Here is a 26,209-nt window from a genome sequence, read left to right as displayed (position 1 = left end):
TTGGTAGAGTCTAATCATGTGTACCTAACTATGTTCTTTTAAGTAAAAAGTGTAAAACATTTTTAGTAGTAAGTTTGTCCTGAATTTCCAAGTCAATATTTTTAATCCCTGTTTGAATACTGAATTCATTAGCTATTCACCAAAGGCTTGAGGCATAGATTTTGGGCACAGTCTGCTTCTAAGATGAGATGTAGCAAACAGTCTAAATTCCAGTTTTAAATATACACGTGCAAACACATATACACATATATTATACAAAAATTTATATACAGACATTCCCCGAATTACAATGGTTCGACTTACCGATTTTTCAACTTTACCATGGTGCGAAAGTGATACTCGTTTAGTAGAAACTATAGTTTGAATTTTTTCATTTTTTCAAAGTATACTTTGAATTTAGAGTAGAAACTATACTTTTCCCAGACTCCTGATATGCAGCATGATGCTCTCTTGTGATGCTGGGCAGCAGCAGCAGCAAGCCACTCCTCCCACTCAGCGACTCGATCACAACTGACACACTTACAACCGTTCTGGTTTTCACCTTCAGTACAGTATGCAATAAAACAAATGAGATATTCAACAGATTATTATAAAATAGGCTTTGTGGTAGATGATTTTGCCCAACTTTAGGCTAATGTGAGTGTTCTGAGCACATTTAAGGTAGACTAGGCTAAACTATGACGGTTGGTAGATTGGGTGTAGTATAAGCATTTACAATTTATGATATTTTCAATTGATGATGGGTTTATCAGGATGCAGTGCCATAGTAAGTTAAGGAAGATCTGTATTTTATGTGTATTATACATATTCATTATATTATCCAATTATGTGTATATATGCATATAAATGCATGTATATATGTCTGCTTTCATGAACATTTGCCTTCTATTTCAAATATTTGATTATATTTATTTACTTTTTATTTTTATTTTTTTCTTTGGTTATATTTAAAATAAACAGACAAGTTCTTGGAGAAGCATTTGAAGAATCTTTGTTTCCAGAGTCAAGTTTTGCAAAGAAAACTTATTTTTTCACTAGCTGTTTATTTTTCAATAGTTAAAAAAATATTTTTAAATTTTAAAGTGATTCTTTAATATATGAATATGAATATGTATTTACTTCAGGTGCTATATATGTTATTTATACATATGTGTATTTATATATATTTAAATGTTTTTAAACCTGATCTTACTGGGTTATGTCTACTATCCAATTATGTGAGAATAGTGAGATTGTTGCCTTTCAGCTTGGAACATGCTTCTGTTTCATTTGATTATATTTTATCCATTAAGTGCTCTGGCCTTCCATTAGCTCTTTTGCTTTGAGGAATACATTTTATAGTGCATTAGAAATATTCTTCTATTTTTCATGCCATAATTTTCCAGTGTCTCACAAAATCATAATTTGGAATGTTCTGACTTGAATAGTGTTTCAGAATAGAGACTTGTCCCTTTTGGAATCATCAGATCTGTTGGTTAGGTATAGTATTTCTTATTTTTTCTGTTGGGGAAAGGGAGGAAGGAAACTGCAGTATGGAACGTTCCAGTTTTTTTTTTTTTTCCTTACGCTTATACCAAAAAAATGCACTCTTCTAGTAAAACTAGAAACATGAGAGTGGCAGTTACATAGTTCCAAATTAGGACAACCTAATATACTGTAATTTTTTCAAGTAAAAGAATAACCCAGGTAGTATATACTATTAACGAGATTTTTTAAAACAGCCATTTGTTGCTTAATAATTCTACTTTTTCCATTCTTAGTTTCACAACATTTTTACACAAAGGTTTATATTAACAAATGCCATCAGTTGTATTGTTGTTTTCCTCCTGCTTTCTGATGAGTTCTATAATTTAATAATGCTTAAAGTCCAGACTTCTCAACTAGAATACATAAGCACAGTAAAAGCAGTGTTTTTAAAATTAATTCTGGAATATATTTCTCTTGATGGTAAAGACATATAAGATTACAGATGTGTATGTTTGGATGCTTTATAAATAAAAGTAATATGATTAATCATGTATTAATTTATACTACCAGAAATTCCCTCTAAATCCTTTCTAGGACACAAACATTTATGACATTTCTATATTATTCTCATTTTATTATCTTAATGAAATATTATATAGGTAGTATTTCATAAAAACATTGCATCAATTGTAATACAAGTTTAGGAATCTTAATTTGGTATGTAAATATACTAACTTCTGTTGAAATTGCTATAGCTTAGGGTCAAAATTAATTTGAAGGTTATTAGTGTTATTATTCTGGTTTTTATTAGCTGCTGTCTCAAATTAATTATAAAGACAAAAATATCCCTGGCTTAGAGTTTCTGCGCTATTAATGACATACCGAGATGTCTCTTGGGTATCGGTAAATGATATATTTTAGAGCATAACTTACGAAATGACTTGCCGATTGGCAGACCACCTTTGACAATAAAATACATTTGATAGTCTACCTTTGCAAATTCATTGTACCACACAAATGTGATCTTGGTAATTGACATATGACTATTAAGCTTCAATCATTCTCCATAATATTCCTATTAGCAATTATTAACAGAATAAAGGGGAGATAACAATTCTATAGTATTTATTCAGATTTTTATTTAAAGTCAAGTATAATCTATATATCTATTGTGCTTTTTTTATCTAACACCTCACTTAAGTAGAAGGACGTGTTCTAGAGGTTTGTTATCAGCTTTTAAATGAAGTCATCTTTATCTTTTATTTAAAAATACTAAAAACAAGTTTCATGGTCTTTAATTAAATATAAATAGTGGAATTGTCTATGAAACTTTTGAAATGGTCAATCACATAAAAACATAGGGATATCCTTTAAAGCAGGGGTCCCCAACCCCCTGGCTGTGTGAGGAAATGGGCCGCCCAGCAGGAGGTGGGCGGCCAGCGAGCGAGCGAGCGAGCGAGCGAAGTTTCATCTGCTGCTCCCCATGGCTCGCCATCGCTCGCATTACAGCCTGAACCAACTATCCTCCCCCCACCCACCCTGTTGGTGGAAAAATTGTCTTCCACGAAACCGGTCCCTAGCTCCAAAACAGTTGGGGATCACTGCTTTAAAGCATATGAATTTCTAATATATTTATTTAGGTTATAGATGCTGAACTTTTTTTTACATAATAGCTCATAGGTAACCTTCACTATTAAGTATTTTATGATGCTTAGAAATGGAAACAATACAGAAGTTAACAAATTAAAATTGTTTTTTGTAAAATGTCAAGTGAGAAGAGAAGAATGTTAAATAATAAATACAGCATATTCACAAGTTGGTTTTGAATATCACACACATAGAGAAAAAAGACCCAAAGAAAATGTAAAAATTATTTATCAATGGTTAACTCAAGAAATAAGAGAGTCAGGGTGACCTTTACTTCCTCCCGTTCTCATTCTGTATTTCCAAATTCATTGCACTATGTATGTATTACTTTTAGAACTGTTTAAGAAGAAATGTGCCAGTTTGGATAATTTTTTTTTAACATCTAAACATTGCCGAGTATTGTTAAAATGTTCAGTTTTTATGTAGCTTTCTGGAAGATCTAGGTGGCCATAAAAAGCTGAAGATATTAGCGGAGGGGGAGTTTTCCCTCATCTTGAAATAATAATGATAAATAATATTTTTAAAGCATTAAATAATTTTCAAAGCATTTTTATGTACATTTTCTCCTCAGACCATCCTAACTCTCTAGAGTTGGTAGAAAAAGGATTTTACGCATTTTGCCCAGGGTGGGGGTTGGAGAGTGGGAATTGAAATTCATGAAGTTTAGCAAATTGCCTATTTAAGCCGTACACAGTTATTAAGTGGCAGGGCCAGAATCCTAACCTGGCCATTCATGCCATGGCCAATCTAGTGCTTTCCTCTATGCTGTAGGAACTGGACATATTTAAGAGGTAAGCACAAAAATGGAAATAGGTCTGAATCTTGCTCTAGTTGCAAATTTGCCTATAGACCTCACTGGAGCCTGAACCAGGAAAATCTATATGAATTTCTTTCTTCAACCCAAAGAAATGGCCATGTTAAATAATTCCTAGGTTTAATTTTAAAAAATCGATACTGTCTGTTTTTTCACCATATTCCAGTTTGTGTATCTTGTGTCTCTCAACTTCTCCAAAGAACCATGCTTCCTACCTAAAGGATTGCATTGCTTAAGAAACAAACATTGACAATTCTGATGCTAACCTGAATTAAATAATATACCAATCATTTATGATATCCGCCTTAGTATTTTTACACTCCTGAAATATCATCTCTATAACCTGCTTTTTAAAATAGTCTGACACCTACTGAGTACTCTTTCACTTCCTACAAGAAATAAAGAAAAATAAAGCATTTGTGTTTTTAATTTTAGTGAAGGGTTCTTGATTTAAGAATTAGTCATTTAATGTCATTTGAATTTCAAGTGTGCCTCAAGTACTTGAGGTTCTTTCCGTATAACTTCTCCAGAGTTTTCACATATATATCATCATTAATTTCATCTTTCACTTGGGATTAGTACAAGAAAAGTTTTATTTACTACTATTTCTTAGTTTTCTTCATTTCAAATATTCAGTGCCTTGTCAAAAATAATATTATAGTCTTATACTGTTCATTGATAACAGATAATACCAAGAAATTGTGATTCTGGTTTTCAGTTAAAAAAACAAAATGAGAAACTAAAGAAATAATTACTATAACAATGTTTTTCTCCATTTAGCCAATCAGATATTCACATCAGTGAGTGTTAGATTTTGAGACTATGAATCCCAATACTAAATGTTTTATATATTCAGAGAAGTGAAAAATAATTATTATGCTTCCTCTGTGCTAAATACTATTTTAAAACCAGTTGGAATCCCCCCTCACAACAATCCTAAGAGGTAGGTACTGTTTGCACCTATTTTACAGCCTAATTTTACACCTATTTTAGGCACAGAATGATTAAATTATTCATGGTCACACAGCTAGTAAGGCACAGATACAGTATTTAAAATCAAGTCTGTTTTTGTGAGAGTCCACATTCCCAACCCCTGTAATGAAAGCGTGTGACCCCTACTATTTTCCATGTACCCATTTACTTGCTTTGTGGAAAGAAAGGGAGTGAGGGAAGAGGAGGGAAAGGGAGGGAGGGAAAGAGGAAAAGAAGGCGGAATGGAGGGAGGCAGGAGAATTGTCAAAATTCTGCCAGCTTGTTGCTACTGTGTGTTATTTCTTATAATAAGGTTGAAATTAAGGACTTGTAGAGATTTACATAGAAGAAATAATTTTAAATTTCCTTAAGGGAAGTCTCTGGTAATATTATCAGATGGTGACAGCAAGTGAATTTCTGTTTAATTCTATTCATAATTAAAATGCTATAGCAGGCTCATATTTGGAACAAACACAGTTCTGGTAATTCTCATAGTAATAATTCTACATTTCCTTAAATTTGTTATCATGTTTTTCACCCTCAACACTCTCAGCTTATTTAATTTTAGTACCTACTCTTTTTCAAAAGTCCATAAATTGTAGTTAGGCTTAAATCATAGGAAGCTTGAAGAAAGTTTAGAGCTTGTAACAGAAGGAAACCACCCCCTTCCCACCCCGAGCCCAGCTCTGTCCATTTCTATCAGAGCTACTCCACCAAGAATGGAGGAATTATTCTAATTGGTCAGATTTAGGACACATTCTATTACGTAGGGTGACTGTATTTGTTTAGAGGTACACAGCAACAGTTCCACATTTCTTCTTGTCCGTTGCCTGGTCCTGTGACAGCAGGTAAGTGGAGTGAAGATCCTCAAAACCTCGACCTCAGTCTCTTGTTTCTGTTCCATTCCGTTCCACCAGGGTGAGCTTAATCCAGCAGAAGAGTGAGCTCTTCTGTGTTTCGCTGGGTGGTTCCATGCAGATGAGTCAAGTTCCATTTTGAGCCTGGAAAATCTTGCATGCTGTCTCATCAACTTCTTCCTCTTCCGAGTGTGTCCTCAGAAAATGGTACCATGCCCCCAGTAAGCCTTCACCACAGCTCCGACTCAGGGCTATTAGGAAGGAATTCCAAATCTCAGACATGTTCTGTATTTTAATCAACAGATAATTTGTACGTATAGTTAACATTTACTCTGGATTAGTCACGTGTTCTTATGCAGTTGGAACCTATTTCTGTCTTCATATGCTTAAGGCTAGGATGAGTATGGATTTTAATCAAGATAATTTAGAAATTTTATTAAGTGTTTCTTATGTGGCAGGCACTGTTCTAGGTACTGGTGATAGAGTTTTAAACAGAGTGGTTACAATCCACACTCTAAGAAAGGGTACTTAACATGAAAATTCATATAGGAAAGATGTACAGAAATCATACGCAAAAAACAAGAGTCCGTTTAATATGCATGGTTGGCATCTTGGGGATAGAAGAAATCTAACACAAGGAGTTTTACAAGACTGATGATATTATAGTCACTTCAGTTGAACTTTGTTTTATTTAAAACAAGCAACCTTTTTTCAAACCAAGTAAAAAAATTATTGACAGTAATTGTACAACTTTGTAGCTCCTTATTTAGTAAAGAGAGGGTGCTTTGACTTATGATATGAGGCAATTTCAGTATTTTGATAAACTAACCTTCAGCATTTTAGAAATTAAGCTTTTTCATTGATGGAAATTCTAATATTTGCCCATCAGTTTTATTTCATGCCTCCGAAATTAGATTAAATTTTCCAATTTTAAGTGAAAACCTGGCATATTATCTATTGACACTACAGTTCCAAGTTTTATCATAAGAAAAGGTGGGTGAGAGGAATCCCCAGCTCAAAATCCTATCCAAATTTGAATTCTGAAAGTCTTTTTTTGATTGATTAGTAGATGTTGGTATCACATTATTTGCAATGACAGAGGACATTGTCAAGTTGTTATTAGCATTCATTGCAGCACCGGCTTCTGAGAATTCAGTGGGTTTTTTTAAACCACGTTTTCTCCTCTTGACCCATGACTCCAACTCTCAAAATATCTTGACTCATTCATACATCATACATTCAAGAAATAATTACTGATCGCATATACTATTCCAGATACCAAGCTGGTCACTAGGGAGTCAAAATGACTAAGGCACAGGCTTGGCTGTCCAGGAGACCCCAATGTAGTGAACCTTTGCTTCTTACTCTTCAAGTGGCATTGATCCTGTGTAATCAGAAGTAATAGGGAATTAAGTAGCATTCATATTGTAATTAAATGTAGATTGAGCCAGATGATTTTCCAAAATCAGGTTTAATCAGAGATAGGGTAAGAGTGTTCTTTGGGATTTTTCCTTGATGAGCACTGTTAACTATCCTTGAGATGCAATAATAGAAGTCAGTGAGTGATTTATCAATTTGGTTTCCTATGGGAACCAAGATGAAGGACGTTTCCTCCTTTAGTCATTGACTTTCTACAGAGATAGCAAAGGCGCTTCAACTTTCCCAGAAAAGCAATCACCAGTAAACAGCAGTGATGGTAGATGTGGGTTATTTACTACCATGGGGTTGAGAATATTAGTGAGCTGCATTTTGACCACTTGTCAAACATTTTGACATCTTGGAACAGAAAGTGTTATTTAAATATAAAAAGCATTTCCTGTTGAATTGCTGTTAGTCATCCCCATGAGGAAATGACCTATTAAGTAATAGATCGGGAATAAGATTGATTTCTGCTGAAGAGTCCTTAAAGTAGCTACATGTTTCAATTTGTGGGTGTTTTTCAACCATTTGTAAGTTACCACAGTAAAAACCCCATATAAAAAGCTCTCTGAATTTACTTTCCAGCATTCTTTCCTGGGCTTTCTCTCTCTTTCCCCCACCCCTCGCTCTCTCTCAGATCAGAAGAAGAGCAATGGGTCTCAAGCTTTAGCTAGAATCAGAAGGCTTGTCAAAACAATGATTTCCGGAGCCTCAGCTGGGAATTTGCATTTCTAACAAGTTTCTAGGAGAAGCTTCTGCTGCTGTTACATATTTGATGAACCACTGCTCAAGTAAAAGGAATGGGAATTTAGGAAGTAGAAAGATGGAGAGCTATGAAAAGCTGAAGTCAGCTTCTGATCTTCTTCACCAAGCTGCCCAAGCTATTGGGAAGATAATCACTACTGCCCCAGGGAAGCGTATTGAAAGTCACACCGATTAGAATGGGCATCATCAGAAAATCTACAAGCAACAAATGCTGGAGAGGGTGTGGAGAAAAGGGAACCCTCTTGCACTGTTGGTAGGAATGTAAATTGATACAGCCACTATGGAGAACAGTATGGAGGTTCCTTAGAAAACTAAAAATAGAATTACCATATGACCCAGCAATCCCACTACTGGCGCATACCCAGAGAAAACCATAATTCAAAAAGACACATGCACCCCAATGTTCATTGCAGCACTATTTACAATAGCCAGGTCATGGAAGCAACCTAAATGCCCACTGACAGACAAATGGATAAAAAAGACGTAGTACGTACATAAAATGGAATGAACTTGGGTCATTTGTAGAGACGTGGATGGACCTAGATACTGTCATACAGAGTGAAGTAAGTCAGAAAGAGAAAAACAAATATCGTATATTAACACATATATGTAGAATCTAGAAAAACGGTACAGATGAACCGGTTTGCAAGGCAGAAATAGAGACGTAGATGTAGAGAAGAAACGTATGGACACCACGGGGGGAAAGCGGGGCAAGGGTGGTGGTGGTGGGATGAATTGGGAGATTGGGGTTGACATGTATACACTAATATGTATAAAATAGATAACTAATAAGAACTTGCTGTATAAATTAATAAATTTAATTTAATTTAAAAAGTAATTGGCCCTCCTCTGAGTAAGTGATTGCCCGAGGGCATCATGTTGAACACTCTCGACTGTCCTCTTAAGCCCAGGTTTGCAGTGAATGAGCCATTTAACCTCTCTTTACCCCAGTCTTTCTAGATTACAAACAGTAACGGTAATTTCCCTTCCCTCTTGTTAAAAAACAAGACAAAACAAAAAATACGCAAATCCTGATGGTGCTTTCCCTTTGTGGAAAATTCTTTGGATTTATCCATCTATTACTCTGATGTAGTAAAGAAGAAATTTAGCAAAATTTCTCTCTGTCCATAAAGATTTTAGGCTTTTAAGCTTAACTCTTTAGCAAAAACTATCAAATGCCTATTCTCCACTGCCTGGGGCTAGACAGTTCCTTGATTCTGTCTAAGAGGTGGAGAGCCACAAGGGAACAAGTACTTAAAGAGACTCTAAAAAGCCCTATCTTTTCTGCACCCGCTTCGCCACCACCAGCTCTCCAGTTTATCCACTGCTCTTCTCACTCTTTCCACACCAGGAACACCAGCCTCTTAGTTTGTACTTTCAACACTCAACGTTCTCCCATCCAAAGGCCCTTGCATTTACGATTTCATCTTCTGGAAATGTTCTAGAAAAGTAATCCATACACATATAAATAGAATATGATACTAGAGGTTATGATAATAGATAGGATATGACTACCTTCAAGTCTCTGGTCAAATGTCACCACATCAGTGAGACCTTGATCATCCTATAAAAAACAGCTGTTGTGCATCCCCATGCAGGTGCACACATTAACCTACACATGCTCCATTCCATCTCTGATATAGTTTTCTCCATATGTTTGTTCCCGTCTGCCAAACAATATATCAATATTTTGGTATTGGTTTATTTTCGGTCTCTTCCCTAGGTAGAATGCGAATTCCGTGCAGGTAGAGTCATGATTTTTTCACTGCAGAACCTACAACAATCATTGGCACATAAGAGTCACTCAGTAAATATTTCTAGGGTGAGAAAAAGAAAGGTGATATATCCTTACCTTAGATTATCCACTGCACATTTTGGTATCCTTTGCATTACTTGCTCAAATGATCTTACACTCCAGCCATACGTACCTATTGGCAGTTCTTTAGGCCCACCATTGCTCTGTATGCCCTCGTGTCTTTTTTTTAATTTAATTTTATTTTTTTAACATCTTTATTGGAGTCTAATTGCTTTACAATGGTGTGTTAGTTTCTGCTTTATAACAAAGTGAATCAGCTATACATGTACATATATCCCCATATCTCGTCCCTCTTGCGTCTCCCTCCCACCCTCCCTATCCCACGCCTCTAGGTGGTCACAGGACATATATACACTCACTACCAAATGTGAAATAGATAGCTAGTGGGAAGCAGCCACGTAGCACAGGGAGATCAGCTCTGTGGTTTGTGCCCTCTTGCTTTTTAAATCTTGCTGTAGCCTCTGCCTAGAATGTTCACTTCTGAAACTTTTTTGTTGTCTTTCACACTTCTACATTTCCTTCAAAACACAAATCAGGTGTCCTGTTCTTCAAAAATATTTCATGATGAACTCATTCTTTCTCTGTGTCCTCCTTCCCACCCTGGCACCCTGTCCTGGCACTTATCTACTCATTATGTTATACTATTCTGTCCAGTTGAAACTCCTCCCAGCTTTACCAGAGACCACTTGAAAGCAGGGACTGCTTCTGACGTCAAAAGCACAATGCCCCAATGCCTGGCATATGACAGCTACTCATAAATGATCAATAAATGAACAACAACCCACCTTATTCTTTTTTCTTATCGTAAGAAGCTACTCTTCATTGCTTTAAACTTCTAAAATTGCCCTGAGGGATATAATAGTAATGAGTGTTCCTGAAAATCAAGAGAATGGACACTTATGATAAGTAGCTTGAAGATTAGCCAAGTGAAAACTGGAATAGCTCTCAAGGAAGAGGAGTGAGGCATTCAGGCTCCTTTAGGAGTAGCAAGTAGCAGTGATGCTGGTGTTCACACTGCCATGAAGAAAACCACTGCCATGTGAAGCTCCTAACACAAGTAAATATGTAGTATCTCTGAGGTATGTGATAGTATGTGAGAGTAGATCATGACAGAACTCTTCAGCAACCTTGTTTCTGGATTTTACCTCATCCAGCATCACTTGGTGTATGTTGAGGTAATGCACAAATTTTACTAGGTAATTAGTCTAGGACTTATTCCTCTAGAGTAGAAAGATGCTATCTTACTCCAATCATGTTGCTATAACAAAATACCACCAACTGGGTAGATTATAACAACAGCAATTATTGCTCACAGTTCTGGAGGCTGGGAAGTCCAAGACAGAGGTGCTAGCTTGTTTGCCTTCTGACACCAGGAGGAAAGTGGAAAGTAGTCATGTATGTCCCTGCAGGTATTTGTAGGTTGTCTTCCACCCTGAGATTTCTCTGCTGCCTCCCCTCCCCTAAACAAGTGTCAGAGAGGATTGGAGCTCTATCTTCACAGCGCTTGCTGACTTTTCAAGAGAAACATTGTACAGATAGACCCACAGACATACTGAAATAGATATCCGCAGCTCTGTTGGATGTGTAGTATTTAGCTTCTTCGGTCTGTGTGTGAAACACTCCTAACATGCTTCCCCTCCTCCAGTGCCCACAGGGCCACCGGATTTCAGCCTGTTTTCTCTGTTCTGTTAAACACACCTCTTTTTCTAGCAGCTGAATGGGAAGGAGGATCCCCCTTTCAGTTGTCATCTTCCTCGAAACTGTTCACTCTAAATGAATTCTCACGTTTCCCTTCTGAATCTATCTACCATCTCCCTCGATGTCCAAACTCCTCCTGATAGACAAATTTATTGAGCGCTTAAATGTATACCAGTTACCGTTTGTCAGTGGCATTTAACCCTCACAAATATTATCCACATTACACAGTTAAATATTGAGGCTTAGAGAAAGTAAGCAACTTGCCAAAAGTTGCAAACTTAACAAGTGACATGTCCAGGATTCAGGCACAAAATATTTGAGCCCAGAGGCCATGCTCTTAACCATGAAGTGAAACCCTCTAAACAGGAAGAAGTTAACACCTGTTCAAGGGAAATGGAGGGTCCATGCTAGCTCCCTTATTTATACCAGCTGCCCGAGGGGAAAGTTTAACAGAAAAGTGTTCCCATTTAATTTTTCTGTTTCTTTAACCATTGAATTAAACAATAACACATCCTCCTTAAATGCAATCTCTCTTTGATTCAAGCTTTCTGATTATTTCAGAAACTTCAGTGAATAGTTTATATCTTCATAATTTTTTTCTTTAATTTCAGAACTTTGTGAGAAGGATAATGCTATTTTCTTTTAAGTGATTAGATAATTTTGTAATTTTCTATGCTAAAAAGTATACTTATACTATAGTATATATAAATTCTATGTATTTAGTGTGTACTTTTGTTAAAGCATTGTAAAATAACAACTGAATTGTACTCCAATAAATACATCATTTTCCTCAACATTGACTTAATGTGCACTATAGTTCATATTTTTTTCTGATTAGTTCAGAATTAGAGAATTACCATTTTGAGACTGGTTTTTACTAACTCTAACTTCCATGTTCCTAATTTCCATGTTCCTAATGAATAAACTAAGCTTTATTTATCCTTAATATTTTCTGACCTCTTCACTTCAATTGAAATCTGGATTGTTTCAAATGATTCCCCTACCATCTCCACCACAAATTTAGCTTTCTCTTTCTCTAGTATAAGAAGAGCCAGCCTGCTTCTTACATTTAGGCCACTTTCTGATTATTATTCTATAATCTCTGTATTCCCCTAATTTTAACTTACTGTTAGGAAGTAAAGTTGGCCCTCTCTCTATTCAAACCACTCCTGTATCCTCCAGAACCAGCGCCTACTTCTACTTTCCTGAATGAGGTCAACTACACTTCACCAAGCTTAATGTTTTTTAATTTTAACTAATTAATTTTTTAAAAATTAATTTTATTGAAGTATAGTTGATTTACAGTGTGTTAGTTTTAGGTGTACAGCAAAGTGATTCAGTTATACATATCCATATATCTATTCTTTTTCAGATTCTTTGCTCATATAGGTTCTCATAGACCAAGCTTACCAATTTTATAGTTTCATTGCCTGTCTTCATCTATGCCATGACCTCATTTCTCATTCACATCTCAAAATTAAACTTTCAGAACTCCATTGCAACAACGATCAGTGGTCTAATGAACTTGTATAAGATGACCAGAAGTTGAAGTATTGTAAGCATTAGTAATATAAAAGTCCAACTTCTGTCTGTTCTGCAAATGAATATATGTTTAATCCTAAATATATGTTTAGTACTAAAAGTTTCACCATGGTAGTGTGAGTCTTTCCAAAATTTATTACATTCCTATTATATGCCAAGCACTGACTTACTCTTTGATTTCATTTTCCCCCCAATTTTGTTTTCCAAACACAGAATGACAACTTGGTGAAAAAAAACCCTGCGGTATATACCAAATACCAAGATGTGCATCCTCTGCCCATCCTCATTTCTGTATTCCCACTCATCCCATCGTAATTAGATTCTGCCACTTTTCTCCTGAGCCCTATAATAGTCTCATGTCTACTCACTTCCCATCTCTTCCCCGTCTTTTAATCTCAAATACAGTTCATACATACAGAACGTCACCTGAATGATGTTCATAACTGATGGCTGCTTGCTTTCTTAAGAATGCTTAAAAGATGCAGTGTTGGAAGAGAAAGCTGTCACCACCTGCTGACTTGTGCCCAAAGTCTCAGAGGCTGAAACTTCTGCTTTCATAAATGGGGAGGTCCAGCACAGAAGTGAATTGAAGAAGTGCCACAAAAGAGCTTATGAGCCTTTTAAAGACTTCCCAGGAGATATACACACACACATACATGTACACAAGATGTTCAGTGTGATTTCAGAGAAATTCTCAGAGACCTCATATGTCTCGAACACTGGGTAAGACCTCTGCTTCCAGACATTCTAAAATTTACTCTTGAATAATGCAACCCAGAGAGTGGAGTACTTGGACCAAATTATTTATATCCCTTATAGTATTATTTCTGGCAAATTACCCCATCCGCTTTTGGCTTGCATAACACACAATTACAAGAACTTCTTTTCTATCTATTGGTAGAGGTCCTCTTCCATCACATCCTGTATACAAAGACTATATAAGTGCACATAATGTCTTACATATTATTTCATAGGGTTAACAGATACTTGGTGTCCAATGTAGAATAACATGGACTATGGGCTAACAGTGTTCTATAAAGAATAAAGTAGTTCTTTGTAAACTAGACTGTTGATATATTTCATACACACGCTTTGTTTCCCAGTTATTCTCTCTTATCACTTAATAAATTCTTTTGATGTCTTTTCTATATCATTTGTACTAAAGTGAAACAAAGCAAGATGTTTTTGATTGCTCCATACCTGGACAAAAGTGTTAGAATGGAAGCCTAGAGGCTGCTATGGTGGTAGCAGTCATAATGAAAATGAGAGAACCCCTAAATGGATGTGGTTTTCCTGCTTCAATTACCTGGAGATTGTTTTCCAGTGCTGACACCAGGATGTTCTGCATTTTGCTTTAGTGAAAGGAATGAGTGTTTCCTCTACAGTTTTAATTATAATTTTGTTTCCTCTAAAATGGCTATGTAATTTCATTGACCACTGAGTTAATACAAAGTGAACTCCTTGGCCTGGCCCTCCAGGCACTCCAACTGTTCTAACCTATCCCTGCTGCTCCATCACCTCCCCTTCTCCTACACATGGGCCTGTGCTGCCATCAAACTGCACAAACCTCTCTTCTCTCAAGTGCTGGGGAGTTTTCTAATCTCTGTGTCACTTTTCATTCTGCTGATTATGTCAGGAATCGGATTTTCTTAGATGCGATGCACACTAAATCTACTTTACACGTATAACATGCTTATATAGTTAGTAAATTTGACAAAACATTATTAAATGATACCTAATGATGACTACATTATAAAATCATATATATATGCTTTTTCATATATATTCATGTCTTTCAACACTAACCTCACCCTCTCCACTCTCATAATACTTAAAATATGCTTGCTTTATGTTGTCCAGGCCATTGCACGTGGTGCTCTCTTTGCCTGGACTTCTCTCCTTCCTCCGTTCTTCTACTTGCTACCACTTCCCCATGTAATGACCCGATTTGGAGAAGACTTGTTTCTGCTTCTCTTATGGGTTCCCTTAGTACCCTATTCTAAGTTCTATTAATTCAGACTGCATTGTAACTCCCTGTTCATTGTCTTACTTGCTCATTGTGTCCCCAATGCCTATACAGCACCTAACGTTTGGAAAGTACTCAAATAAATGAAAGTTGGTGACATTGAAATACATGTATAACTGGTTTAGAAGAGTTAAATGATCATTGTTATTGAAAGTCATAAAGATACTTACGCCTTTGACCCAGTAATCCAGGAGTCAAAAATTCAAATGCTTTCAGGGTCAAGCAGGTAATCTAAATGTACAATGTTGGCCTGGGGGAAGGCAATGGGAATACAGGTTACTGTACTTGCCTCACCTAAACACATTCAGATTTACACTTTTATAAATACTGTCGATACAAGCCAAACAAACCATAACCCCTGTCTCATTCAAAGAAACAATTCTGTAGAGGAAAAAAATATTCATAATAATATTATTTGTGAATCTATCTGTAATAAGGAAAAAAATGAAGACAAATAGCTAGTAATAGGAAGCAGATTAAATTAAATATAGATTGTATCCATTAAATATCATGTATTCTTTAACATTAAAATAATCCCCCAATTGTAATATATGAAAAATGCTTTCGTTATTGGAAATGGTGAAGGAATAACACAAAGCTCTGTGTTTGCTGTAATTGCAACCATGTAAAAATATACATCCTTGTTAAAAAAAAAAGGATTATGCAAAATGAAGATAACTATGTTAGGGTGCTCAAAATAGAAATGATTTTTGTAAAGTTCAGCATTTAATAATGCCGTCATTTTTCCAATCCTAGTCTCTGGAGAAAGCTTTGGCAATATCTCTTGGAGTCTTAGAAGATGATACCTAGCAAGCAGAACCAGGTTACTTTGGGTAAAAGCTGAAGAATATGAATTGTGGGCTGAGCTACAAATAACATTGTCATAGCAACCTCCAAAGATTTCATAGAAAAGGCATGACTTGGATTTCTCTTTTTTTTTTTTAAGGAAAATGACTAACAAGATCCCTTTTAAAACAGTTCCGATATAGTGCGGGATAAGATACAATAAGTTTGATAAAGAGTTTTGTTGAGAAATTGGGATAAACTGGCAGAACCTTGAGATCAGAAGTGAGACTCCCTAGTGTAGCCTTAGCACATTATTTTGTGTATTGATTAGTTTTCAGTGACGTAACACTTATGTGATGCCAATCTGCCTTCCCTGCAGATAATATTTATTTAATAATAAAATATTAAGAACAATATAATAATTCTATAATGATAATAATGGTTATTGTTAGTAAAAAAAAGTTCAATTCTCCTTGTTAAGAGACATTTAATATATTTCTCTGATTCTTTATAAAGGCTTGATTATCTGTTCTCAGGGTTCTTCTGTGATACTATATATAACCTCCTGGAAACAGAGGACTGTGGAAATACTGATAGTATCAACGGAAATCCTTGTAACTTCTCTGGAAAGGGCGTATTCCATCAGTCTCATTGCCTCATTTGTTAAGCTGAATCGCCATCCTCAGTGACAGATCTTTTCAGTGTCCAAACTTCCTGCAAGGATTTATGTATTAACCCCATTCTGTTTGAGTTTAGATCAGGAGTGTCCCTTAGGTTATTTTAGGAACCCAGGTTTCCTGTAGTTTGCAAAAGCTGGCCCAGCCCACTGGCAGAAAATCTGCTTCTGATAGCATAGTCCTGTGGTAACAACTTTGGTATCTTGCACAGATAAGCAGCCTTGATATAGGTCCATGTGGTTAAGGAGGAAGACATTGTCAGTAATTCCTTTTACGGGGGAAATTCTAGTTAGCAATTTTTTTCCAGTTCGAAGTAAACATGTAAATCGGGGCTTATCATAAATAGCAATATATCCAAAGTATCATTCTCAGACTACACACAAATTTTTGACTCTAGCTTTCTGTGTAACGTTAGAAAAACAAACAAACAAAAAAGCATAGTCAGATCACCTGTTACCTCAAAATAAGGAGCTGTGTGGCAGCATCGGGAAGCATAATGAGTGAAGCCAGAATTAACAAGCAGCAGGGCTGAGTGTGGAACCCCTGCAGTTCAGGCCTGACCATTGAAACTGGCACCTGATTGCCCTTACAAGTACTACCTGTTCACTCAGTTCTTGAAACAATCAAATGTATACCGTAAATATCATGGTTCTGCTAACACCTTTTGTGTGTTTTCTGAAGCCACTGGTAGAACTAACCTTTTTAACCATCTGCTGAGGACAGAAGTCACGTTATAAGTCAAGTGGAACTTTGAGTTCGATTTCCATTTCTAAACATTTGACCGCAAAATTAAACCTCTTAAAGAAGATTCTTAAAGAAGAATTCAGTCTTCTGGGTAAGTGGGATCTGTCCACTCGTTCATTCAACAGTTACTGAGCTGCTGCTTCATGTAGAATGTACAAGTGGGTTAAAAGATGTTTGAGGAGATTACTGTCTCGTTAGCCATCCAACTAATCATCTCTCATGCTGAAGTTTTGAATCAGAAAAAAAAAGAGTTGAACCAATATTTGTTAAATTTTGCACACAAATAGCCCTAGGGAGCACAGAAGGGAAGATTTTTTCCATTGAAAAAATGTATGACTTTTCTGAATAAATTAATATGTATCTTAATCATCTACGTTTCAAATGAGGAAAAGATTAATTTAACAGAATCATTCTGTAAAACCCCTACTGCTTTGAATCCTATGAGAACTTGTTGCTAATTTGAGGCTTTCAAATTTAAAGTCATAAGATAAGTTGAGCAGTCAATAACCTTGAAATTTAGGAAAGTGACTGACATGGACTAGCCAGAACGTTTTTTGCAGTTATTTGATTTATAACTCTGCCCTAATCACTCTTAAAAATCAGCTAGACAGTAAAAAGTTCTCTACCTTCAAACCTCTTGATGAAGTTTTGCAGATTAATCTGAATGGGTTGAAAATTTGATGAAAGGATGGAGAGCATCTAAATTTAGTTTTTCTGGATAGCCACACGCAAAAGAATGAGACTAGACCACTATCTTATACCATACATAGATATCAACTCAAAATGGATTAGAGACTCCAATGTAAGATCTGAAACAATAAAACTCCTAGAAGAAAACATAGGCAGTATTCGCTTTGACTTTGGTTTTAGCAATATCTTTCTGCATATGCCTCCTCAGGCAAGGAGACAAAAGCGTAACTAAACAAATGGGACTATTATCAAACTAAAAAGCTTCTGTACAACAAAGGAAACATCAACAAAATGAAAACCTACCAAATGGGAGAAGATATTTGCAAATCATGTATCTAATATCCAAAATAGGTAAAGAATTCAAGCAACTCAACAACAAAAAAGCTAACAATCCAATTAAAAAACGAGCAGAGAAACTGAATAGATATTTTTCCAAAGAAGGTATATAGATGGCCAACAAGCATGTGAAAAATGTTCAACATCACTAATTATCAGGGAAATGTAAATCAAAACCACAGGGAGATATCACTTCACACCCATTAGAATGGCTATTATCAAAAAGACAAGAAATAAGTGCTGGAGAGGAAGTGAAGAAAAGGGAACCCTTGTGCACTTTTGGTGGGAATGTAAATTAGTGCAGCCACTATGGTAAATCACATGGAGATTCCTCAAAAAGTTAAGACTAGAACTATCATATGATGTAGCTATTCCACTTGTGGGTGTTTATCCAAGGAATACAAAAACACTAATCTGAAAAGATACATGCACCCCTGTGTTCATCACAGCATTATTTAGAATAGACAAGATGTGGAGACAACCTAAGTGTTCACTGATGGATGAATGGATAAAGAAGATACACACACACTTACAATGGAAGAATAGCCATAAAAAGATGAAATCTTGGCATTTGGGACAACATGGATGGACCTTGTGGGTATTATGTTAAGTGAAATAAACCAGATGGAGAAAGACCAATCCCATATGATTTAACTCATATGTGGCATATAAAAACAAGCAAAACAAAATGAATGAAGAAACCAAACTGAAACAAATAGATACAGAGAACAGAGTAGTGGTTAGCAGAGGAGAAGGGGGTGGAGGGAGGGCAAGATGGGTAAAGGGGGTCAACAATATGATGACAGTTGGCAACTAACCTTTTGGTGGTGAGCACACTGTAGTTTATATAAATGTCAAAATATAATATTATACACATGAACCTTATGTGTTATAAACCCATGAAACTATAAATAAATAAAAATTTAATAAATAAATTTACTTTCATTAACTTATGAAACAGCAACATACTTTGCCCAATTTACTTAGCTTCAGAATTTTCATTTGTACAGTTTGAACCAGAAGAAGTACCTTTTTATTGGTTTATTTTTTTTCTAAAATTCTAAGACTAAATTGTTATTACAATGTCTTCACAAAATTATTAATAGAATGCCTTCATAATTATCTCACGTAAATATTTAGATAAATAGCTATGTAATAGCTGAATTTTCTCAAACTGTTAAAATATTATTTCTAAAGGTATATTTCAGGTTAAGAAGGATTAAGCTGCAGAGATATAATGTTTAATGATATTTCTCAAGTGATAAGAACTTACTGTCAGAAGCATGTAATGTATTAGTACCCTCATTATGGAGTTCAGATTCTCTCTTCAGCAGAAGATGCTCAGGGCATATGTGAGTGATGATAATTTTTTTTTCTATGCCTATATTCCTATAGCATTTCTTATCATGATGTCATTGGGTAACTGCATTTAAAGTGGGCTCTTAGGGACTTCCCTGGTGGCGCAGTGGTTAACAATCCACCTGTCGGGGCTCCCCTGGTGGCACAGTGGTTGAGAGTCCGCCTGCCGATGCAGGGGACACGGGTTCGTGCCCCGGTCCGGGAAGATCCCACATGCCGGGGAGCGGCTGGGCCCGTGAGCCATGGCTGCTGAGCCTGCGCGTCCGGAGCCTGTGCTCCACAACGGGAGAGGCCACAGCAGTGAGAGGCCCGCGTACAGCAAAAAAAAAAGAATCCACCTGTCAATGCGGGGGACACAGGTTCGAGCCCTGGTCCGGGAGGATCCCACATGCCGTGGAGCAACTAAGCCCATGCACCACAACTACTGAGCCCGTGTGCCACAACTACTGAAGCCCACGTGCCTAGAGCCTGTGCTCTGCAACAAGAGAAGGCACCGCAATGAGAAGCCCGCGCGCCACAACGAACAGTAGCCCCCACTCCCCGCAACTAGAGAAAGTCCACGTGCAGCAATGAAGACCCAACACAGCCAAAAATAAATAAATTTTAAAAAAAGATGATTCTTTAATCAATCAATCAATCAATAAATAAAGTGTGCTCTTAAGCATTTGCCAATTAAAGAAACTCAACATAAAGACCCAAAGACCCCATCTGAGTTTGCTAAGTGATGCAGTGTTAATAAAACTGTGGCTCATTGGAATGTAGTGTGTTACAGGATTTTTTGCACACTTAGCTCTTCAACTGATTTGGTTTGGATTCTAGTCAAATTACTTGGTACCTTGGTTAAGTGGGCTTGTGAAAAATACCTGATATATACAACCACTTCCTATGGAGCTAATAGCTATGTGTTTGCTAAGTATTTTGTGAGCAGAAAAGATCAGAGAGCAAAGAAAGCTGGATTTCCTTAAAAGCACTGAACTGTAACATGTACGTAAAGACTGGGTAATTACTGGGCAGAAACAGGCCTGCCAGTAAAAGCCAAATATATGCAGCTCCCTTCTTCTGCTGAAAATCTGTCCTAGTTTCATGTTAAATTATATATTAAAAGAATACTGCATTTTTCTATAATGATGTTTTTATAATATAGAGGGTGTTTCTGACCAAAGACTCTACATCCACAATATATGATAAAAGCAAAGGTATAATGATAAAATATCATACTCAACTCATTTAAGTAGTAAAGTATATTCTAAACCTCATAATGGACAAATACAGTCACTGTGAGGTGGTTCTATAAGTCTCTAATATATTTTAAAAAGGTATATATCATGTTCAAACCAATTTCTACTATATCTTAAATTATAACTATATAAAATGAACCCATTAACTTTAATGACCACTTATTTACACTAATATAAGTCTTTTCCCCAACAAGAAAGATGTACATATGTATATGGGTGTTTGTATGAGTTAGATAACTGGCATCTTTTTAAAAACTGCTCAAGAAAGTTTGAAGTAATGAATTTTCATGTAGCATGAGGAGGTAATCAAAATCATTCTCCCATATTTCCTTAATTCTAAGGTGCCATATGTTGTATATGTCCTTAAGTTAGTGAAACTTTTTTTGGAAAGAAAAAGCAAGTACACCCAATGCGCACATTAGAAGGAGAATTCTGGTTTTATAAATTTTATAATGAAAAAAAGAAAATGGAGTACATATTTTTATTTACCTTAGAATTAAATTTGAATTTAAGCTTAATTTCTACAGTAACCTTTAGAAATTTTTATTATGCAGTCTTTCTTGATGATAATTTGTAATTTGCTATGATTGATTTAGAATTTCCAAATTTCCATCCATTTTTAGAATTCAAAATTTTGGCTAAAACCATCAATTATTGGAAATCCTCTCAATGTAGACTGTGCATGAGGCCAGTACCTGAGCTGATCCTCTAGGGAGCTTCATGGAGAGTATAATAAGGGGAGCCCTTGTTGAGTAATTTATAGTTGATTAACATCATCATGAATTGCTCCCAACTTTATTCATGATTCTGAACACTTGAGATAATTGAAATACCAAAAGAACGAGTATAAAGCTATTAGGACGAGTGGATACTTGAGCCTACTCACAGTCTCTTTGAGGCAGAGGCTCATTTTGTGCATAAGTGTAAAGAAATATATTTTTGGAAAAATAATTCTAGTTCCAGTTAGAAGATGGTGGACTCAGAGATTTCATTGATCACTGCTCAAAGTGTTTAGAGCCATTGAAAACATTTCCCCCTAGACATTGACATGATGGACTTATTTTAATCAGCAATTACAAAAGTTGACCAAGTGCCAGGCATCAGTGAGTAGATTATTGGGCAAAAATCAGTTTTTCCCCCTTGTACAAAACCTGGATGCATCCTGTCCAAGGACAGACTTAAACAGGCAAGGGAAAGTTTATTGAAAACGATTGCAATTGGAGAGAGAGATTGGACTAAACTCTGCTGAAACAAAAGGTGGGACAGTTTATCAATTCTGGAGTGAGCTAGTGGACTGGTACTGGAGGACATTAGGAGGAGACTGGTTAATGTGATTAGGCCATCTGTGTTTGCTAATCAGCACTTATTGAAGTTAGACTCTTGCCCTCCCACAGAGAATGTGGTGCTATCTTTCTTGATGATTACATTTCGAAAAATGGCTCCCATGTCCGTGAGAAAGACATTCCTGGGTTGTAAATCTGGCAAGATTACTAGAAGAAGATTTACGTGTCAAAGGGGTGAAAAAAGAATTTGCATGTTTTTTAGAGTGAATGTTCTAAATAAGGGGAGGTCAAGGGCCTATAAGTCAGGAAGAAACCTGTCTAAAGTTTTATTAAGCTGAAAGGAATGTGAAGGCTGTCTTGGTCCATCTAAACCTTGAACACAGGTAAAGATGTTTGCCAACTCTAGAGAAAAGCCTACAAGTACGGCAAGCTCCTTTACCTTTAATCTCCCATCCTCCCTAATCTGATTTAGATATTTCCCTTGTGTTGTCACAGGCTTACCAATATCACAGAATTTATCAGGTCAAATTGCAATTTTTTGTCTGTTTACTACTCTTGACACTAGACTGTAAGGTACCTGAGAACAGGGATCCTGTTGACATTTGTAACCACAGGACCTACTGTAATTCCCCTTACCTCAATTCATGCCTGCTAAAATAAACTGAATTCTAAAAAATTAACAGAAAAGTAGCTGAGATAGGAAATAAGAATGTGGGAATTACAAAAAAATTAAGAGCCTTTAGTTTAGTAAAATGAAGATGGTAAGGGAATATGATCAGAAGCCATATATTCCTAGAAGGTATGAAATTTTCTAGTAAATCCTAGAAAACTAGAAGTTGGCCACACCCAGTGGAGATAGGAAAGAGGGCTCACATTTAATGTACACTATATGGTAGACACTATGTTAGCATATCAAATTTAATCCTTTATCTGTGAAGAAAGCACTGCAAACCCTATTTTATAAGTAAGAAAACTGATACCTGGAGTGGCCATATACCACCTCCAGAACAGTGAACCAAGATTTAAACACTCACCTTTATGGCCCCAAAGCTGTTAAATTTGGCTGCCTTAAACATAAATTATAATAGTTTAAGTTTAGGAGAGAAAAATGACCAATACTTTTAACTTTGCATATGAGATGATATCCCTAAGAAGGGATCACCCTCAAAATATAAATAGAATCAATAAGTATCAGATGTGTCTTTAAATACTAGAGACAAGCAAGGTTGTAAAGAAAACTGGTGATGTTTGGGGGTACCTTGCAAAACTTTTGAAGGTGGTGTCACCACAAGGAGACTCTGTCTCTTGGTAGCACCATCAGCTCTGCTTCTGGATTGGATGGATTTTGAGATGACATTAGAAGTGCTCTTCTCTTAGAGTTAGGACATTCTCGGATTCTTTAGTAATGAAATACCTTTGATTCTTTGCTTTATCACCAAAAAAGATGGTTTAAAGGAACAACCTTTTTGTTTTTCCAGATACACACTGGGAATGCTATTTACTAACTCTCACTACATGCTAGAGATATGATGGTAGTCCCCTTCTATATCGCAGTATACCGTACAGAAAATATTAAGGCTACTGGCATCAGTCCCATATGGTTAAATAAGCTATTTAAAGGAGGATATTCCTGAACTGGAGAGGGATGTCTGGGACAAGAGCAAGCAGGATGAGGATTTAATCAACAATTTAGTTTTCTCTGGAAGCCTGATAAAATTCAAATACCCATGTCTCGCTTACATGGGACTTATTTTTCAACATAGTATGGCTTGACAATTTTTCTTAAGAATTTGGGATGAGAAGGAAAAACATAATAATTTAATCTAGTCAATAAAAGGAATATTGATGTTCCTCATATTTCTTTGAAGTCCTTTGGTAAATTTCTTGACTTGTCATCTGACTGACTTTTACCCTTTTCTAGAAAAAAAGCATACCGGGAGGAAGTAAGACCTAGTGCTTTTTAGTGTACTCTTGGCATTCTTCCAACTCTTCTGGAAAACATCATTCTATCACTTATATTCCTGTAGAACTGTAAGTTGAAATGAAGAACCCTCTTACCCAGCCTCTTACACAAAAGTATCACGATATTCTTTAAAAGACCCTATCCAAACAGACACATTTTAAATAATTATTAGTTCATTATCATGAGCCAACAAGACTGCAAGGTTGCTTAGCAACAGAATCAGGCACTCTTAACAGGAACATGCATGGGAACAATGGTGAAAAGTGATGGAGATCTTACAAAGGCAAATTCTTTGAATTAAATCTTTGTGAAAAGACATCACAGGGAAGATGAGTTTTTTAACCTAAGAATTGTTTCCTGAGATTGATACATTATTTCATAGCTAAACATCAACCACTTTCCATAGAATAGATAGAACAATGGAAGTTTTAGTCTTTACATAATTTAGGGCACTTACAAAACATTATTTATCAGTGTTAGCTTGAAAATGAATAATATTTCTGTGTTGTCCCATTATCTTTAAAACTGTATAGATATATAAAGAAAGGAAGTTACTTACAAAAATAAATACTGCAAATGTATTTGATTAACGCCGTTCTATTTTTATGTCATACATAATTAGACTATAAAAAATTGTATTCTTTTAAATTTGAACAAGATATAAGTATATATATATATATATATGTATGTATACATACATACACACAAACATGCATTATCTATCTAATTCCCATTTCCAGTGGGAAAAGAAAAGAAAAGAAAACAAAAAGCCTGCAAAGCATTGTCTCTTTGGGACTCCTAGATTGACTAATTTTTGACTAGTTTGACTGAATGGGCTGATTTTATACTACAATACCTGTAAAGGCACTAACTTGCTTCTATTAGTAAATGGAAGAAAATCCAGTACATATGGGTTCTGTTGATGCAATATGTAAACACCCAGCAAGTTCAAAGAGTAAGCTCAACATCCTGGCAGAAGACCTCAACTTTGACCCTAGTCCCATCTCTGGCTTGGACAATTCACTTAACCACCATAGACCTCATATTCCTCATCTATAAAAGGAGGCCTCCAAGATTATTTTCAGCTCTAAAATTCCTAAAGTTCATGTCCATCAACTCTAAGTAGCATCATTCTTTTTTCTCACAGAAGAATTGTTTGTTTTAGTGCATTGGTTATTTGACTACTGTCTTTATGTAAATACTAGAAGTAGCAGGCTTGTTCACCAATACATTCAGGTATCAAGCAGAAAATTTTCAATACTGGGTTTTTGTTTGTTTCTTTCTTCATGGCTGATTGCATGTTGCAGAGCTGATTTTTAGTTTCTGGAAGTTAAAAACATGCAGGTGTAGATATAATATGCTGCAGCCATTTATATCACCAGCCATAATGTTTTAAAACAAGTGGCTTTTTTGCATAGTCTTTAGAAGAGGGTTAGATGAGCACTTCTGTTTTCCTTTTCTTGAGAAGTTTTATAAAAACACCAAAAGGTCATCTTTAAAAGGTCAGACAAGATTAACAACAAAATCTTGGAAGACAGCCAGTCCACCAAGGAAACAAACCCAAAGGACACTTTACAGATGCAAATCTTAAATAAGCAACAGAATCTGAGAGTGGGGTGAGGGCAGGGGAGAGAAATACTTTGTAGCAAAGAAATACATTCAAGAGATGCCTCGTGGCCTTGAACTGTTGGAAAGGAGTAGCAGTAAACAAACCTGGCTCCCAGCAATTGCTAAAGGGCACATTCATTAGGAAGTTGGAAGCAAGAAGTCTAAGATCATGAGTCAGAGAAGCAGAATCATGAGCCACACCCACACTGGGTTCTATATGCTATTGTTAAAACAAAGAGAAGTTGATGTAAATCTTTTAATTGCAAGGCATTGAAAAAGTGGTTATTAATCCCACTAGTTGATGCCAGGCCAGGTTTCTGATTATACAACTGAGGATGTAGCTCTATAGTCCTGACAGCTGGGTAGTAGAGAAGATGCAGTTTTCTTCCCACAAAAATACCACTTCTCCTACTAACAATTCTAAAGGGAGAGAAAGCCTTTAACAGAGAACACATTAAAGGAGAGTCACAGTTATTTAAAACCAGAAACTTAAATATTGATG

General features: G+C 36.0%; 2 long non-coding RNA genes across 2 annotated transcripts in view; one reads left to right on the top strand and one right to left on the bottom strand.

Annotated features, from left to right (window-relative positions):
* The window catches only part of LOC308612068, a 31,187-nt gene extending 23,937 nt beyond the window's left edge, over nt 1-7,250 (top strand). The window contains exon 3 of the long non-coding RNA XR_014015064.1: nt 5,818-7,250. This is a non-coding gene — a long non-coding RNA (uncharacterized lncRNA). The remainder of the gene's footprint in view (nt 1-5,817) is intronic.
* Nucleotides 1-26,209, bottom strand: part of LOC308612071 — a 440,886-nt gene that overhangs the window by 121,537 nt on the left and 293,140 nt on the right. The window lies entirely within an intron of this gene.

The sequence above is a fragment of the Mesoplodon bidens genome (assembly GCF_964165515.1).
Source record: "Mesoplodon bidens genome assembly, chromosome: 2".
Taxonomy (NCBI): Eukaryota; Metazoa; Chordata; class Mammalia; order Artiodactyla; family Ziphiidae; genus Mesoplodon; species Mesoplodon bidens.
This window is presented reverse-complemented; position numbering and strand designations above follow the sequence as displayed.